General features: G+C 47.7%; 1 protein-coding gene across 2 annotated transcripts in view; it reads right to left on the reverse strand.

Annotated features, from left to right (window-relative positions):
- BPTF (bromodomain PHD finger transcription factor) overlaps positions 1-13,701 on the reverse strand; it is a 3,500,764-nt gene that overhangs the window by 2,759,669 nt on the left and 727,394 nt on the right. The window lies entirely within an intron of this gene.

The following is a 13,701-nucleotide window of genomic DNA, read 5'->3' on the forward strand; positions in this document are numbered from 1 at the left end:
AAAAAAGAAGTTATACACTCACCATAACATTCCATCTGAGTAGTTGTACTTCATTTGTCTTCATACTGTGGGGTACTGGATCCGTACTGGATCCGAGCAAGCATCTGCTCTGAGCTCCACACTCCTCCTCCTATCCATAATACACCAGCATTACCTTCCATCCCTCAGATCGAGTTTGCTGCACCTTACACTAAACAACCCGACCCTACCCACTTTAATGCACACAATGTACCACCTATGAAAAATGCCCATATGGTAAGGCCAGAGGGAAGGAGGGAGGGATGGTTGAAGACAAATGAAGTAGAACTACTCAGATGGAACATTATGGTGAGTACAGCTACTTAACATCTGGATGGCCCTCGTGGAAGGATATTCTGGAGCACTGCAGAATCAAAGGACGCTCTCCTTTGAGAAGTCAAGTCCAATTTATAGTAAGAAATAAAAGTATGAGATGAGGACCAAGTAGCTGCAGAACAAATGCCGTCTAAGGATACTCTAGACCAAAACGCTGCAGATATGGACCTTGTTGAATGACCTCTAATCTGACCCGGAGAAGACAAACCTTTATCCATGTAAATGTGAAGGATGCATAGAGAAATCCACCTAGCAATGATTACCTTGGAAATAGGTTTACCTAAAATAGGTTTAGAAAAGGACACAAATAACTGGTCAGATTTTTGAAAAGATTTGGTGCTGTGCAAATAGAAACGTAGCGGTCTATGAACATCCAACAAATACAACTTGTACTCAGCTTTGTTTGTGAAATTTAAAAAAAAAACAGGTAAATTGATAGTCTGATTGACATTGTCCTCGGATGCACTTTTGGAAGAAAGGAGGGATTGGTGTGAAGAGAAACCCTGTCCTTATGGAAAACCATGTATGGAACCTTGACAGACAATGCCTGAAGTTCTAAGACCCTCCCAACTGAGGTGGCACCTACTAGGAAAGCTGTCTTCCAAGACAGAAACCCAAGATCTACAGTTGCTTCAGGTTCAAAGAAAAGGACAACCAGCGCTTGAAGTACCATAGTAAGGTCCCATGGGGGAAATAGGATCTTTGACTGGAGGACGTAAGAGGAATGTACCTTTGATAAAGGCTTTGCACAATCTGGAAGAGGCCAAAAAAGCTGAGTTCTCACCAACGTGAAAATGGGAAATGGTGGCTAGTTGAAACTTCACCATAGACGAGTTAGCCCCCTGTTGAAAAAGCCAGAATGGGAGCCGTGAAAGAATCTAAATTCCTTTGAGAGGCCCAAATGGAAAAACGCTTCCATTTGCTACAATAAATCTTCCTTGTGGACGACTTATGAGCTGCCACCAGAATAGCCCTGACTGAAGAAGACAACCCGGGAGTCCTAGCAATTAAGGAAACTGGATCAGCCAAACCGTGAGCTTCAGACTGTCCAGATTCGGATGAAGGACCCTCGAAGGGTGAAAGATCCGGAAGGGGATCCAAGCAGGAGCTAGAAGATGAGACCAAAGGAAGGGAAACCATACCTAGTGAGGCCAAAACAGGGCAATGAGGATCACTTGCTCCCCAGTCGATGAGCCTTCTAGCGGAACTTTGGAATAAGGGGTACAGGAGGGTAAGCATAAAGAAGACCAGGAGGCCAAGCATGGACTAGAGCATCTCTGGGGGATTCCTCCAGTGGGGGGTTCAGAGCGAAGAACTCTGTACACTTTGTGCTGGAAGGAGATGCGAAAAGATCGCAGTAAGGCTGACCCTACTCTAGAAAGATCTGCTCCACTACTGAAGGATTCAGAGACCACTCGAAAGGCATCAGAATAGGCCGGCTAAGTTTGTCCGCCAGAATGATGGACCATCCCGGAATAGTGCAATGCTACCAGAAAAAGACGGGTGAAGATCGCCCATTCCCAAACTCTCATGGCCTCGCAACAAAGGAGATAAGATCTGTTCCTTCCCTGTTTGTTGATATACCAGACCACCGACATGTTGTCTGACTGAATCGCAATGGTTCCCGGAGGTAGAAAGGCATGAAGGGCCTGCAACGCTAAAAGGACTGCCCTAATCCCAGAACGTTTATATGCAAACTGGTCTGACCGGGGACCACATGCCTTGAAATGTCCTTCCCGAGCAAGGGCCCCCACCCCACCCTAGTTGGGAGGCATCTGTGGTCACTGTGGCTTGGGTGGGGGCTGTGACAAAAGGTCGTCCTTCCAAGATTTCTGAAGAATACATCCACCAGAGAAGGGACGAATTGCAGGCTTTAAGTGCATCGGGTATGACAATGGAAGATCCAACATTGACCACTGCACTGCTAGAGTCCACTGAAGTATTCGCATGTGTAAGCGAGCACAGGGTAGGAGTCTGATCGTTGCTGCTATAGAGACTAGGGCCCTTAAAACCGACTCTGCTGAGGGGAGATGAGATTGATGAATGAAATCAACATGCATCCGTATGCTTCGAATTCTCTCCGAGGTCAGGAAGACTTTTGTCTGTAACATGTCTACCCGTGCTTCTATGTATTCTATAACCTGGGCAGGGTTCAGAAGAGATTTGTCTGTGTTGACTAATTCCTAGATGGTGTGCAAGGAGTAGGAAATAGTCTCTGGTCTGGCAAAGTAGACGCTTGGTGGGAGGAGTAAGGAGCCAATCGTCCAGGTAAGGGTAGATCTGAATTCCCTGAAGCCTCAGGAGAGCCGCTACCACTGCCATCACTTTGGTGAACACCCTGGGGACTGTGGTGAGACCAAAGTGTAGGGCTCGAAACTGATAATGATTGGCCTCTAGCAGGAAGCAGAGAAACCTCCTGGAGCTTCTGTGCATCTTTATATGATAGTAAGCCTCCTGGAGGTCGAACGAGCACATCCAGTCACTCTCTTGCAGGTATGGCAGAATGGACTGTAAGGTGACAATCCGGAACTTCAGTTCTCTTTGGCAACTGACAGGTTCAGAGCACACAGTCTAGAATGGACCTTAAGTCCCCCGTCTTTTTTGGCACCAAAAAGAACCTGGAGTAGGTGCCCGATCAGGACTGATCTAGGGGGACGGGTTCGATGGCTCGCTTCTTTAGCAGCTTGGAAATCTCTAGTGCTGCTGCCTCCCTTTACATGGGTGGAACGTCTGGGAGGTGCTTGGAAGGGGTGGAGGGGAACCACAAACGGGATGGAATAGTCTCTGGATATTATCTGAAAAGTACAGTTTTGTACCTACCATAAATGTAGATGTCCGATAGGAATGCATCTGCAGTCCTTACAAATGGGTTGTCCTGTCGTCAGGCAGCCCTTCGGTCGGCCGGATTCCAAAGTCTGGGTCCGGCTTCGGCTGGTGTCGCACTTCACCCGACGTCATCGCTGCAGTTCTTCGGGTATAAAGGCATCAGCCGACGCCATTTTCCTCAGTGTTTCTTGCCCCAGATGCCAGGTGCTCTCTTGGATGGCTAAATTTGGATAAATGCCAATGTCTCCAAATAGTAGAGAGCAAACACATAAAATAAGCATGTATGTACATATATACAAACAAATACACCATAATAGATCCCCCCCAAGCTAGCTGAAGGATGGCAAATACCCTAGGAGTACCTCAGAGGGGAAGGTGGGTGGGTAATCCTGACTGCAGATGCATTCCTATCGGACATCTACATTTATGGTAGGTACAAAACTGTACTATGTCCTTCAAGGATGCATCTGCAGTCCTTACAAATGGGTAGAATACCATAGCTAAACAAGGGGAGGAGGAAAGAGTAGAGATTATGGTGTAGCTAGGATCCCTTGCAAAACAGCAGTGGCAAAACCTGCTCGGGATCTAGAATATAAAGGTAAATTGTAATGCTTGGCAAATGTATGCACGGAGGTCCAAGTAGCAGCCTCTATAATGTCCTTGGTAGCCACTCCTCGTAAGAAAGCTGTGGTAGTGGCTGTAGCCCTTGTGGAGTGAGGCCTGATGTTCTCTGGAGTTTTCTTTCCATGGTAGGAGTAACAAAATCTAATGCAATTTCCTATCCATTTGGAGATTGTCTGTTTTGAAATTGGTTTTCCTTCCTTTCCTGTGGCATATGCTACTAGAAGCTGGTCAGTTTTTCTATTGGACTTCGTCCTGTCCAGGTAGTAGCGTAATTATCTGTGTACATCCAAGGTATGCAAGAGTCTTTCTCCCCTGTTCTGTGGGTTTGGGAAGAATGTAGGTAGGTGGATAGCCTGATTTAATGACACTCTGGATACCACCTTAGGCATAAATGTAGGATTTGTTCTCATGGACACTCTATCTTGATGGAAGATCAGGAAGGGTTGCACTGCCATTAATGCCTGTAGTTCAGAGACCCTTCTTGCTGAAGTTATTGCCAGCAGGAAAGCAGTCTTCCAGGATAAGTATTGTAATTCCGCTGTTGCTGCTGGCTCGAAAGGAGGAAGAGTCAATTTTTCTAGCACAAAGTTCAAGTCCCATGCTGGCAATGGTGGTTTCCTGGGAGGTTTTACATTTTTAATTCCTCTCAGAAACTGTCTGAGCAGGGGGTGAGAGAAGACAGGAGGATCTAAGCTGTATTCTGCTGAAATAGCTGATGCATGTATCTTGATGGAAGAGTAGGACAGGCCTGTGTGGAAGAGCTCTGCCAAGTACTCCAGGATGTTGGCTACGTTTACCAGTGTCACATCTTCTCCCTTTGCAGTACTCCAAATGAGATATCTTTTCCATTTTGCTGCATAATTTTTTCTTGTTGAAGGTCTGCGAGCCTCCAGGATTATGTCTTTAACCCTTTGGGATAAATTTGGGTTAATTGCTGTTATGTAATGTTCCAGGCAGTTAGCTGCAGAGTTTTCAGGTTTGGATGCAGGATGTTGTAGTTGTTCTGTGTTAACAGTAACGGGATCAGGGGTAGTGTCCATATTTGTTCCCGAGCCATGCTCCTCAGCAATGGGTACCAATGTTGTCTTGGCCAGTCTGGAGCTATCAGAATGATCCTTGGACGGTCCTCTTTGATCTTCAGAAGCACCTTGTGCATCAAAGGAAGTGGTGAGAATGCGTATGCTGTCAGGTTTTTCCAACTGAAAGATAGGGAGTCCACCTTCCAAGCAAGTGGGTGGTACGTCCTTGTGCAGAATTTCTTTAGCTGGGGATTGAGTGGGGATGCAAGCAAGTCTAGTTGTGGGAATCCCCATTCTCTTGTGATGGCTTTGAAGATGTCGGATGAAGCATCCATTCGTGGGCATCTGTGGTAGTTCTGCTTAATATGTCTGCTAGAATGTTTTCTTTTCCGGTACAAAATTGCTTGTAACTGAATGTTGTAGCTCAGGGCCACATCCCATAGGTCCAGTGCCAGCCGGCATAGAGGATATGAATGGGTGCCTCCCTGTTTGTTGATGTACCACATAACTGTGGTGTTGTCTGTCCTTATCATCAACTGACCTTCTTGGAGAAATGGTCTGAATGACTGGATTGCCAATTTTACTGCCAGCATTTCCTTTAGATTTATGTGTAGGCGCAGCTGGTCTTGATTCCATAAGCCTTGTATGCACTTGCCCAGCATGTGTGCCCCCCAACCGAGGTCTGAGGCATCTGTCGTGATGGTTTGGCTTGGTTGGCTGTTGCAGAAGGGCAATCCTGTGTTTGATTGACAGGCCTGAGCCCACCATAGGAACTCTTGTTTCAGGCATGGGATTATTGGAATTTTGGTTTCTAGGCTGTGCTTGTGTTGGGACCACAAATTCTTTAGGTACCACTGTAGCTTTCTCATATGCAGTCTGGCATGAGGGACCAGAATTATGCAGGATGCCATGAAGCCTAGAGCTTGCAGTACTTTTCTTGCAGTTAGATGGTTCTGCTTTGTTAATGCCAAGAAGTAGAGAGGTAGTTGCTCTTTCTTTTCTGCAGTTAGGTATGCCATTTGTTTTGATGTGTCCAGCTCTGCACCCAGAAAGGTTATTCTTTGGGATGGAATCAGCCTTGACTTTTTTATATTGACTGTATATCCCAAGGCTTGCAGCAGGTAAATGACTCTTTGTAAGTCTTCTGTTAGCTTGTTTTTGTTGTCCGCTTGTATCAGGCAGTCGTCCAGGTAGGGATAAATTTGGATCCCCTGAAGTTTGCAATGAGCAATTACTGATGCCAGGCATTTCGTGAACACTCTGGGCGCAGTAGATAAGCCAAAGGGCAATGCTGAAAATTGATAATGCTCTGATTCTGCAAGAAATCTGAGGTATCTTCTGCAAATTGGTCTTATGGGGACGTGCAGGTATGCCTCCTTGAGATCTAGAGTTACCAGCCAAGACTCCTTGCCCAGCATGGGAAGAAGCTGCTGTAGGGTCAGCATTTTGAATTTTGGAACAATAAGGAATGTGTTTAAAGCGGACAGGTCTAGAATGGGTCTCCATTTGTTTTCTTTTCTTGGCACCAGGAAGAGTCTGGAGTAAAATCCCTTTCCTTGCTCCATAGATGGTACCTTTTCCACAGCTCTCATTCTTAATAGCTGAGATATTTGCTTTAGAGCTTCTGTCCTTTGAGTAGGTGGTAGGTTTGGCATTCCTCTCTTCCCTGGTAGAGTATGGAAATGGAACCTGTAACCTTGGTCTATAGTTTGCAAAATCCATTTTCCCTTGTGATGCAATGCCAGTTTTTTGAAAATAAGGTTAGCTTTCCGCCTAAGGGTGCTTCTAGTTGTTCCCTGGTAGGCGATGCCACTGTCAAGTCACTGTGATTGAGTTGTTGTAGTGGTGGTGGCTGCATCCGTGCCACGTTGGTTGTTACCTTGCCATTGGCGTCCCCTGTAGGCACCCCTGGATTGGTTTCTGCCTCTAGAACACCTATTCCTGCCTCTCTGAGTCTTAGAGGAGTCCGGAAAGGACCAATTCTTGGAGGGCCAGTTCCTGCTAAACCTTGGAGGTTGAACCTGTAAGACATCTTTCACCGTTTGTACAGATTTCGCCTTCTCTTCCATCTTTTTTAGTACCTGCTGAGCAGGGGAACCAAATAAATTGACCTTGTCCATGGGTGCATCCAAAAGCTTTGATTTGACATGGTCTGGTAATGCCTGTTCTTTCAACCATGCATGTCTCCTGATAACTGTGCCAGTCATGGCTGATCTAAAGGAAGCCTCCAGTGCATCATAGCCACATTTTAAAGAATGGTTACTAACCTGCTGTATGTTATGTACCATTTCCTGAACATATTTTTATCTAAAGATTCTTCAGAGGACAGCTTTTTAGTTAACTGGTCAAGCATAAACTCTTGATATTGAATCATATGAAATTGGCAGTTCAAAGCCCTAGCTGACAAGGTAGCAGAAGTGTAAACTTTTTACCCCATCTCTAAGGACCTGGATTCCCTTTCAGAGGGGAGGGGTTTTAGTAGAAGTAGCTGCCACAGCTTTAGGGCCCTGGGAGATAGTCTCTGGATCTGCAAAAGGAGCCTTGTATAAATGGTGATGAGTGTCCGGGACCCTGTAGAACCTATCGGGCTTAGCAGGAGCCGGAGGTAATGAATCAGGAGCAGTGCAAGCATCATTAAATGCATCATCTACAACAGAAAGAACTGGAGGTATAGCTAAAGGCCTATGTTGTGGCAAATGTAGAAAGGTTCTAAGCCTTTTTCTGGAGTCTGAAAAATCTTGGCCCTGCCACTGAAATTGTTCCCTCATAGCATGCAAGGTTTCCCCAAAGGAAAATTCCTCAGGAGGAGAGGCTGAAGGAATGGACTCTTCCGCATCAGAGTCTTTGTAAGGAGAATAAGAAGCCTCAGGAGGGTCTGTGTGTTCTGAGTCATCAGAGGAATCATCAGTGGATACTGGTTCAGGGGGCTCTGCTCTAGGTCTCTTTTCTGGAGGTGGGAGAGAGGACCTGTCTGGATGAGGGTGGGATCCACAAATTAAAGAAATTAGATCCTCAGCCAAAGAAAGCATATGAGAGCTAGTGCTGGGCCTGTGTGAGGGGGGTTTGGCAGGCACAGTTTTGGAAGCTTTGGCTGTTTTAGCCCTGGCAAAGGCCTTAATAGACATGGCTGCAGGAGGCCTAGCAGCTCCACGTGCAGGGGTTGAAATATCCAGGGGAATAGTGTCTGATAATTCCTGAGAAACCGCAACAGAAGGTTGGATTTCAGAAGCCGATTCTACCAGGTTAGAGGAGGCCTCGGTAGAAGGCATGGTTTCGGCTGAAGAAAGAACCGTTTGCTCGGTTTCGGCCGAAACAGAGACACTCGCGGTTTGCTTACTCGCGGTTTCGGCCGAAACCGCGGACCGCGACTGTCGGTCCTTTTCTTTTCTTTTTTGGAAATTTGCGTTGTCGGAGGATCCGACGGCATAATATAGACAAAATCAGAGCCGAAAATCTGTTCAGCAAACTCCGACTGACGTCTAAGCGTCCGTCGGTTAAAAGAAGCACAGGCTAGACAAGCTGCTATGTCGTGGTCTGGGCCTAAACAATGTATACAGTACGAGTGGAAATCTTTATGAGGTATTTGTTTCCCACAAGATAAACAGTTATTCACTTTCTCTGACATCGGCTGAGGCAAGAAAGAGTCCCCAACGGGGTACTTAGCTTTAGAAGTCTTGAAGTAGTATTCGGTAGTAGTAATCTCTGGATCTGACCGACCGGCACTTGCGAACAGCTTCTGCTTCGGGTGCCACGCGGCAAGAAAGACTGAGGAAAATGGCATCGGCTGATGCCTTTATACCCGAAGAACTGCAGCGATGACGTCGGGTGAAGTGCGACACCAGCCGAAGCCGGACCCAGACTTTGGAATCCGGCCGACCGAAGGGCTGCCTGACGACAGGACAACCCATTTGTAAGGACTGTAGATGCATCCTTGAAGGACATCACCCAATGGTCTGATGACACTGACTCCCATGCCGTCAGGTGCAATGACAGGCGTCCCCCGACTGCCTCCAGAGTACAGCAGCAGGGCAACTCCTCAGGGCTGCTGTGCAGGCCTGTCAGAGAATGGTTCTTGAGACCCAACATTCCTCTGATCCCCTCTGCCTCTGGGCCGGCGTCTGCCTGTAGGGGAAGAAGGGCCCCGAGTGTCCCGGGAATACTGAGACTTCCAGAAAAAGATCTTCTTTTGCCCTCACTGATTCCAGGAAAAGGATCCTTGAGGGTTCGAGAAGCGGATTTCGATGGCAGACAGCGTCTTCACATCATTCGCACTCTGGACCAAGGTGTCACGGATGGTCTTTCCAAAGAGGGAAGAACTATCATAAGGGGCATTTGCAAAAGACACCTTGAAGTGTTCCGTAAACTGACACAACCTGAGGCAGGCGTGACGCCTCATAGTAACACCAGACCCAGCCTCCCTAGCCGCTCCTTCATTAGCATGCGAGAGGCGTCACATGGATGTATTAGAAACCACTGTCAAGGTAGCCATCCTCGCAGAGGACATACACCTCTCCTTCTGCGACACTGACTGTGGGGGGGACTCAGTCAGTTCCTTAACCAGGTTGCGTTGTAGTCGAGTAACGTGGGCCAGATAGTTCAGCGTCCTTATAGAAAAGGTTGCCGAAGCATACACCCGCTTCCCTAGATGATCCATCGTCCTACACTCACGGTCAGGAGGATGGACCGAGAAACTCTCCTGGGCTAGCTCTCTCTTGGTGGTGGCTGCTACCACCAGACCACCCTTTATTCCAAGCTGGTCTGTCCGCAGTGGAGCTTAAGATTTTATCAAGGCATTTTGGGATTGGTTCCACGGTGTCCGGTTCCTTCCAAGCCCGTGAGGTGACCAAGTCAACTAATGGATCTGTGGGGGAGGGGGCACCCAGGAAGTAGATGGCCTAGTGCCGAAGGCCTCCAGGAACACTGATTCATCCAAAGAAGGTTTTGGGGTGGACAAACCTCACCGCTGGCACAATATTTCCATGATGCCTCCAAAGGAGACATTCTTGGGAGGTGATCTGGGGGAACTTTCACCATCATCCAAATCAGTGTCCTCAGTGAGGGACTCCGGAAAGGAGTCCAAGTGCCTCCTCTTGCATGTATGCTTGCGAAGAACCTCTCCAGTGGGGCTCTCCGGAGTGGGCTCACAACCCAATTGTTGTTCCTCAAGGGAAACCGCCTGGGGCTCCTCGAGCACAGGCTGTCCCTGCAGTAAAACGATGGGAGTCATACCAAAAGCAGAGGGAGTCGGGGCGGAGTCCGAAGATATAGTCAGGGGCCTTGACCCATTGGAGAGGACCCTTTCCACAATGTCGAACGCCGAAGGAGAGCAAGCTTCCTGGGACACCAGTAAGGGAGCCGCTCTTCCGAGATACGATGCGGGGATCGGAGCCGGGCCTGAAGTGGACGGAGTGTCGAAGAGGTGGCCGTGACCCAAGGTTAGCGCTGACGGAAAAAAAAACTCCACCCCCCGGATCCGACACTCAGAATATGGCTCTAAGACCCACTCGGATCCGATGCGCACCAGGTAGCTGTCGGCGCCAACTCCCTAACTAGGGAACCTCTGGTATTCATGTACTCCGAAATCGGGGGTCGGGTCGGAGAAGGAGATATGGGTGTAAAGAAGGGAAGCGAGCTCCCCCCTCCAGAGGGAGACGGGGCCTGCAAGACTCCCATCTGAATTTGTGCGCAAATAAACATCTGCATCATTTTATCCATGTCGCATCCGCTGTGGTGGTGCTGCGGTAGCGCTGTCGCCTCACAGTAAGACGCTGTCCGGTTCGATTCTCAGCTAGAGCGTCTTCTGCGTGGAGACATGCATGAATGGGCGTACCTTCGTTGAAGGTTGTGCGTCAGGGCTGGTAACTCGGCACATAAAAATCAACTACCAATCATTAGCGGACTGGGGTATAAAAGATGCAGCCGACGCCATTTTCTTCCGTCTTAATTGCCGCATGGTGCCCGAAGCAAAAGCAATTCGCAAGTGCCGGTCGGCCAACTCCTGAGATTTTCATATCCGAATTTCAGAACCGAAGTCTTTATTAAAGCTAAGTACCCCGTTGGGGAAACTTTTTTCTTGCTCCAGACAGATGTCAGAAAAAGTTAACAATTGTATTTCTTGTGGGAAGCAAATACCTCATAAGGATTTTCACTCTTACTGTATTCCTTGCCTAGGCCCTGACCACAATGTTGCTAGCTGTCGGTTTTGTGCTAGATTTAACCAACGCACTATTAAGCGTCGGTTCAATTTTGCATTGCATTACTTTGGCCGAAGATTTAATTATATAATGCCGTCAGAACAGCAGACGACCAGAGTTTACAAAAAACGCAAGGACAAGGAAAAAGATAGGCATCCAAGGTCCAAAACCGATGACGAGGCCTCCGTTAAGCCAGTCGCCGATTCTCAGTGAGGCGTGTTTGCAGCCCCTGGCACCCACTACCTCAGAGCCACAAGCCGCTTCAGACTCCCATGTGGAGCTGACTGGGCCTCTGGATACTCAAGGCATTGGACACTCAGAAATCATTCCCTCAGATGGGTCCGGAGCTGCTGAGCAGGCATCGGCTTCTGAGGGTGTCTTCAGACCTACACAGTTATATGTTAAACCATTTTCAGCATCAAAGACAAAGACTAAAGCAGCTCTAAAGACAAAGAAACAAGTACAGCATTCTCCTACTCAAACTTCCATGCCTAAAAAACAGATGCTTAAAATGGCCAAAGACCTAATTACTTTGATTAGGGGTTCCCATCCCCCTCCTGATAAGAGGCCTAGGCAAGAGACAGAATATGATTCTTCTGATCAGGTTTCTATTTCCTCTGATTCCTCTTCTGAACAGGATTATTCTATTCTTCCCTTTGAGGACTCTGATGCTGAAGAATCCATTCCTTCAGCCTCTCCTCCTGAGGATTATTCTTTTGGGGAAACCCTGCATACCATGAGGGAGCATTTCCACTGGGAGAGAAAGATTACTCTGAATCTAAGAAAAGACTCAGAGCCTTTCTGCTACTTCTTCAGCACAGACCCCTTGCTATTCCACCTCTTCTAGACATTGTAGATGATGTATTTTCAGAGTCCGGCCTGTGCCCCGAGTCTTTACCTCCTGCACCTGCTAAGCCAGACAGATACTACAGGGTCCCGGATTCTCATAAATTCCTATATAAAAACCCCCGCTGCTGACCCAGAAACTATATCTCAGGGTCCCACAGGGGTCAAAGCTTCCACTGCAAAAAACCCTGTCCCCTCTGATAGGGATTCTAGAGCACTGGACAGATGTGGGGAAAAAGTTTACACTTCTGCTATCTTGGCTGTAAGGGCTTTAAATTGTCAGTTTCATATGCTTAAATATCAGCAATACTTAACGTCACTGCATAAACAGAAAATGTTGACAAATTCTGAATGTTCAGAGAACAAGGAAATGCAGGATTTATTGCATGCAGCTGAACAAGTGGGAAAGCATACTTTGCATTGTGGTTATGATTCACTGGAGGCCTCTTGCAGGGCCGCTGCTACAGGTTCTGTTATTAGAAGGCATGCTTGGTTAAAGGAAAGTACAGTTTTGTACCTACCATAAATGTAGATGTCCGATAGGCATGCATCTGCAGTCCTTACAAATGGGTTGTCCTGTCATCAGGCAGCCCTTCGGTCGGCCGGATTCCAAAGTCTGGGTCTGGCCTCGGCTGGTGTCGCACTTCACCCGACGTCATAGCTGCAGTTCTTCGGGTATAAAGGCATCAGCCGACGCCATTTTCCCCAGTCTTTCTTGCCGTGGCCCGAAGCAGAAGCTGTTCGCAAGTGCCGGTCGGTCAGAACCAGAGATTACTTCTACAATTACCGAAGACTTCTAAAAAGCTAAGTACCCCGTTGGGGACTCTTTCTTGCCTCAGCCGATGTCAGAAAAAGTGAATAACTGTTTAACTTGTGGGAAACAAATACCTCATAAAGATTTCCACTCTTACTGCTTACCTTGCTTAGGCCCAGACCACGACGTAGCAGCTTGTCTAGCCTGTGCTTCTTTCAACCGACGGACACTTAGACGTCGGTCGGAATTTGCTGAAGAGTTTTTCGGCTCCGATTTCGCTTACATTATGCCGTCGGATACTCCGACTACGCAAATGTCTAAAAAAACGCAAGGAAAAGGACAGACACTCGCGGTCCGTGGTTTCGGCCGAAACCGCGGTTAAGCCAACCGCGAGTGTCTCGGTTTCGGCTGAAACCGAGTCCACGGTTCTTCCTTCGGCCGAAAGCTTGCCATTTACCGAGGCTTCATCCAGCCAGGCTGAATCTGCTACTGAAATCACACCTGGTCTTGCAGGTTCGCAGGATTTATCTGATGCTATCCCTTTGGATATTTCTACCCCTGCACGTGGAGCTGCTAGGCCTCCTGCATCCATGTCGATTAAGGCCTTTGCCAGGGCTAAAGCAGCTAAAACTACCAAAACTGTGCCTGCTAAGACCCCCTCTCACAGGCCTAGCTCTAGTTCACAAATGCTTAGTCTAGCAGAGGATCTCATTTCTTTAATCCGGGGATCCCAACCTCATCCAGACAGGGTCTCTCACCCACCTCCAGAGAAGAGGATTAGAGTAGAGCCCCCTGAGCCAGTTTCTTCAGATGGCTCCTCTGATGAATCAGATAATTCAAACCCTCCAGAAGGCCCCTTTCTCTCCTTATGAGGACTCTGATGCAGAAGACTCCATTCCTTCTGCCTCTCCGCCTGAGGAATTTTCTTTTGGGGAAACCTTGCATGCTATGAGGGAACAATTTCAATGGCAGGGCCAGGATTTTTCAGACTCTAGGAAAAGGCTTAGAACCTTTTTGCATTTGCCACAGCATAGGCCTTCAGCCATTCCTCCAGTACTTACTGTTGTGGATGATGCTTTTAATG

The sequence above is a fragment of the Protopterus annectens genome, chromosome 10.part0 (genome assembly GCF_019279795.1).
Source record: "Protopterus annectens isolate FY-2018-M chromosome 10.part0, PAN1.0, whole genome shotgun sequence".
NCBI lineage: Eukaryota > Metazoa > Chordata > Ceratodontiformes > Protopteridae > Protopterus > Protopterus annectens.